Raw genomic sequence first — 6000 nt, 5'->3', positions numbered from 1 at the left:
GCTAACAAGACGTATTCAGAAGTCACAAGTTCCGCTTAATTAATTCCTGTGCTCGAGGAAAATGCCTCATTTTCATGTTGCACATTGTGTACCATAGATAATGAACTTTAACGAGGGCACACTTATATCTACCTAATGAACCTATTCACAATTAAATAGGATTGAAAATTATACTTCTTAGGAGTGCAAAGATTTTAAAATGTTGATGATATCAGGTGCTTGTGAGTAAGGCCTTATTTGACAGAATATGCTGGTATTTAAAAATAGAAGTCCAATGAGAGAAGGTTTCGGAAGTAGAATAACCAATAGAATTCAGTTTAAATTCACATATAGTGCACCTCTACATACCTTTCTCCCCCACCATGCGGCATTCTCCTCCCCCTACACCCACAATCTTCCCCCACTCTCCGTCCCCTCTCTCGCTCTGCCATGGACCACGCTTTGCGCCCCTTCCTGTGTTTTCTATAAAACGAGACGCGCTGTTCTTCTGCTCCCGTAAAGCTGCCCGCATCATCGGTCCTAGCGCACACCTCTCTGAGTCGCCGTCGACGACGTCCTCTTGAACATCACGCGTTTCCGCTTCCCTACAGGTAAGAGATTATTCTCATCGCTTACGTCGTAGAGGAACAATATTCTAAAAGCATTCTATATAATGGAAGGCATATTTTACAAAGTTAATGTTTCCCCAAGTTTTTTAACGCAGTTATATTATCTTCCTACGTAAAACCTGTAGCCACTGTTGCAACAGGTAACATTTTTTGTGATAGATTTTTTCTGAGAGTAGATGCAGGTATTATTATTATTATTATTATTATTATTATTATTATTATTATTATTATTATCCGCCTCTGTAGCGTAACGGTTAACTTTATTAGCTTTCGTCCCCGGGGACCCGGGTTTGATTCCCGGTACTTCCAGAAATGTAAAAATGGCAAGGCGGCTGGTATATGGTTAAAACTGTACTTGCAGCTCATCTCCATTGGGAAGAACTACACCACCTCAGGACGAGGACGCGGGTTTAATTTATTATTATTATTATTATTATTATTATTATTATTATTATTATTATTATTAAATTGAAATGGCGTATGGGTTTTAGTGCCGGGAGTGTCCGAGGACAAGTTCGGCTTGACAGGCGAAGGTCGTATGAATTGACTCCCTAGGCGACCTGCGCGTCGTGATGAGGATGAAATGACGCAGCCCCCGTACCAGCAGAATTAACCAATTGTGGTTAAAATTCCGACCTTGCCGGGAATCGAACTCGGGAACCCTGTGATCAAAGGCCAGCACGCTAACCATTTAGCTATGGATCCGGAAATTATTATTATTATTAAGAAGTACTTAACCAAGGGGTAAATGTGTGCTCTATTCACAGTAAGGACGTAGGTTCAATCCTCGTTAGGAAGTCGAAAAATTCGGAAATGAGATTTCCATTTCTGAAGAGACATAAGCCCCTGCGTTTTACTCAGTCTAAACCCAAGGTTAATTCCTGGAAAAAAAAAGAGCGGATGGGCATTGAGTTAATAATTCTGTCCCACTTAGTTCTGAGTCTGTGGATAGAAGAAGCCTTAATTTACACTCGGCTAAAGGCATTCTTGGTCTACACGGAGATGCCATTGTTATTATTATTACTCATGATGTGGGGTGCGTAATTAGTGTGGTGGATTAACCGCTGGTTTTCTACTCAGACGACTTGGATTTGATAAAGATCGATCCCGGATCGGCATTCTTAAATTAAAATCACGTTATGTTAGGAAAGTCAGCCGCCCTTAAACTTCTATTTTCTATTTCTTAATTTTTCTTCTACTACCAATTTTCCCACGCCTATGGATTGGAGGGTGTGACTGTGTCCAATATGTTGATTTGGCCGTGTTTTAAGGCCGGATGCCCTTTCTGACGCCAACTCTATGTGGAGTAATGTAATCATAATTCCATGTTCCTTGGTGCTTTGGTGAATTATCTGAATGTGATGGGGAGAGTGTTGGAACAAACACAAAAGCCCAGTCTCCGAACAAGGACGACGAATCAGGCGCTATTAAAATCCCCGACTCAACCGGAAATCGAACCCGGGACTCTCTGAAGTGAAGAACATAACGCTGACACCAATGATTCTGACACCGTTAAACTTCTATCTAAATCTCAACGGCCCCAGAAAATCCTGAAGAAGGATTATTATTATTATTATTATTATTATTATTATTATTATTATTATTATTATTATTATTATTATTATTATTATTATTATTATTATTATTATATACGGCTCCACGGCTAAATAGTCTGACCTTTAGCCTTTGTTACAAGGGGTCCTGGGTTTTATTCCCGGCTGGATCGGGGATTTAAAACTTTATTGATTAATTCCAATGACTCAGGCTCTGAGTGTGTGTGTGTGCCATCTTAATCATTGGAATTCATCGTAAATAGGGCCACAACTCACGGACGTACAGTTCACTTATATGGCGTCAACTCGAAAGATCGGAACCAGGTCTCTTCGGTTGCCACAATCAATTATTTATTATTATTATTATTATTATTATTATTATTATTATTATTATTATTATTATTATTATTATTATTATTATTATTATTATTATTATTATTTCCGGCTCCATGGATAAATGGTTAGCGTGTTGACCTTCGGCCCAGGCGGCCCGGGTTCGATTCTCGGCCCGGTCGGGATTTTAACTTTCGTTGGTTAATTACTCTAGCTCGGGGGCTGAGTGTGTGTGTAGTCTTCATCATTAGAATTCCTTGTAGGTAGGGCCCGATCCTCATCGGCGCGCAGGTCGCCTGTATGGCGTCAACGCGAAAGATCTGCACTCAGCGTCTTCGGAGGCCACATGCCATAATAATAATAATAATAATAATAATAATAATAATAATAATAATAATAATAATAATAATAATAATAATATTGTAGGGAAGTTTTCACCTATTTACTGAATTTATAAACCATTCACCATCACTCATTTCATCTTCATAGTTCAACTGAGTTTTGCGTCAAGAAGGGCATCCGGAAATTTCTTGCCAACATCCTCGGGACATTCAAATAATGCTTGTTCATTATTTAAAACGCTCATTATGTTGTTAATTTTCTATGCTAAATGTACGAATTTGACCCAACTGGTGCAGACGGCAACAATCATCAGGTGGCACCTGTTGTCTGGGTAGCGTGCAGCTATTGGAATCCCCTGAAATTCCTGTTGCCCGCGTAACAGAATTCTCGACTTCTCGAAGCATGCGCCATCATTTCGTCCACACATTACAGGACGTTGTGGGTGAGGAATAATTCACCCTTAAAATAATATACTTTTCCCTCGTTTCACAGCCATTTATAAATTTACTGGCACCGAGAATTACACATTTTATCCTAAGTTGGAGGAATTTCAAGTGCTATTCATTTAGATACTTACTTCAAATTGATAGAGACTCTACATTTCTGTACACGTATATTATGGGTTCGGAAGTTGAGCATGAACTTCAAATGATGCAGACAAGTACTGTAGTTACAGAATTTATCAAAGTATAATGATCAAAAATACAAGGAATTGTTTTTTTCAACAGCATATGCCATTCATTTTTCAAAGATTGAGGTCGACCAGCCGACAAATAATTCCGAATATGTCTTAAAATCCGATGGTAAGTTAGAAGTCATAACAGTTATACGAATGATTACTCAAAATAATAACTGGAACCTTAACAGCCCACCTGTTTGTACACTGATTGTCTAGTATGAACAGCAAAGCAAAGCAAAGCAAAGTCATCTCCGTACAGGCCATGAAGGCCCTTGGAGCGGTGGAAGGTAAAGGCTTCCACTATCCGTAACCTCGGCACTTGATGGGGTAGAGTGGTTAGCTTTACGCCCGGCCGCCTTTGCCCCCAGGAATTAACCTGGTACTCATTTTGGTGTAGGCTGAGTGAACCTCAGGGCCATATGCACCTCCGGAAGTGGAAATCTCGTTTCTTAAATTTTACGACTTCCTGACGGGGATTCGAACCCACGTCCTTCCAGGCGAACCGAGTACGCCTTTACCGCCTCGGCCAGGCAGCCCCTTAGTATGAACAACCTGGCTCTTATTGGGCCTCCAGCTCCAGACCCACTACCTCTATAGATTTTATATTTGATTTATAGGATGGAATTACGGTTTCTTAGACTTCGCACTTTTCCTTATATACATACACTGGTTGGTCTGCAGAGACCTCAGTTCTAACCATATAGTCAATTATACAACTATGGGTCGAGCCGTTTGGAATGGCTATCATATCTATCCGCTTACAGGACCCAGAGTAAAACGCTTCGAATAAATAGCTGAGTTTCGTATTTTATTGATGAATGGTACTGGCATATTGTATTCCGGTACTATTTTAGGTCACAGTATTTATTTTCCTTAAGGTTTTAAGGGAATAACGGAAAAATTAAGTAATACGAAAGAATACAAGAAATTGTGGTCATAAATTATAAAATGTAGTAACAGATTTTATAGAAAGTCACTTCATCTCGGATATGAAGTATAAATGTTCTATTACTTTATGATTATTTCAGTATTAATTTTTCGCACACTTTAAATAATCATTTTGTTTCTATAGCAGGCAGAGAGAAATTCTCTTTCCAGGTAAAAGTAATAATAATAATACATTTTTGAAGCAATTCATATTTTTGAGTATTCAGCACTTGAGTTGAAAACAGATTTTCTGGCTAGTTGTTCAACTTCATACTAAAACATACAGATGTTCAACAACAAGTATATTTAATTTAATATTAAAGCACTGACTGGTAATATTACTGAGAACAAATACAGAGAAACCTTCCATGAAGAAAGGTAAAATTTATCTATGTTCTCAGTTGCCACTGAGAGTAATTCTTAAGTTGTGAACGCAGGAATCTTTAACTTATTTTTTAGCGTGGACAACGCTTGGTTCTATCTCATATCAAAGATGAAACCAACTCGGAATCAGCATTCTTGACAACATGAGCCTGTTATGGTTAAATTAATCGATGACAATCTATCATCTTTATTTGTGACAATTTTATTTTTAGTGTTATATACATTTCTTATGCGAGGAAAGCAATGGCAAAGCACCTCACTTCCCATTTCGTCTAGTACGCCTTACTAAGGTGCCGCAATCGATACAGTCGCATCCCTGAGAGTAATGCTAAAATTGAGGATCCAACTTTGACGGACTGAGTGGCTCAGACGGTAGAGCGCTGGCATTTTGCGCATAAGTTGGCGAGTTCGATCTTTGCTCAGTCCGGTGATATTTGAAGGTGTTTAAGTACGCCAGCCTTATGTCGGTAGATTTACTAGTACGTAGAAGAATGTTTCGGTAGGAATTTCCGGAAACTCGGTCCCTTCGGAAACCATGAGTAGTTTGACAAAATCAGTAACATTGTTATTAGGCCTATTATTATTATTATTATTATTATTATTTTATTATTCAGGAGAATCTAGCCAATCTCATGACTGGTGACGTAATAGGCAGGCATTTATTATGCAACTAATAATAATAATAATAATAATAATGATAATAATAATAATAATAATAATAATAATAATAATAATAATAATAATAATAATAATAATAATAATACACCTTAGTAAGTGATGTTGGTAATGATTTACGGTATCAAGGATAGACTCGTAAGGCTTCGTCATTGAACCATCAATTGCAGGCATTTGAAATGTTGATGCATCGCAGAGTGTTCAAGATCTCATAGATAGTTCACAGTATCAATGACGAGGTACTCCGTCGTTCCGGAAAATCATGTGAACATCCTTGAAAAACGCAGAATAGCAGCCAAATACGAGTGATCATAGACGGGATGCGAAACTGTGTGTGGTGTACGAAGAGTGTTATCCTAGGTACAGAACCTCCGACAGTGTTCGACATCCGCGATACAACTATGGAAAAAAGGAAAAGAAAAATAGTATGATAATCGCCAGCCTTCTGTGAGAGAACATCACTAGAAGAAGACGCCACCCTTTTATCTCCTACGCGTCT

At 38.5% G+C, this 6000-nt stretch overlaps 1 protein-coding gene across 2 annotated transcripts in view; it reads left to right on the top strand.

Moving 5' to 3' along the window:
• Positions 1 to 477: 477 nt before the first annotated feature.
• The window catches only part of LOC136874884 (uncharacterized), a 177263-nt gene continuing 171740 nt past the window's right edge, over positions 478 to 6000 (top strand). For both annotated transcript variants that reach the window (XM_067148586.2, XM_067148585.2), the window contains exon 1: positions 478 to 590. The gene's annotated coding sequence lies outside the window, so the exon portion shown is untranslated. The remainder of the gene's footprint in view (positions 591 to 6000) is intronic.

The sequence above is a fragment of the Anabrus simplex genome, chromosome 5 (assembly GCF_040414725.1).
Source record: "Anabrus simplex isolate iqAnaSimp1 chromosome 5, ASM4041472v1, whole genome shotgun sequence".
NCBI lineage: Eukaryota > Metazoa > Arthropoda > Insecta > Orthoptera > Tettigoniidae > Anabrus > Anabrus simplex.
This window is presented reverse-complemented; position numbering and strand designations above follow the sequence as displayed.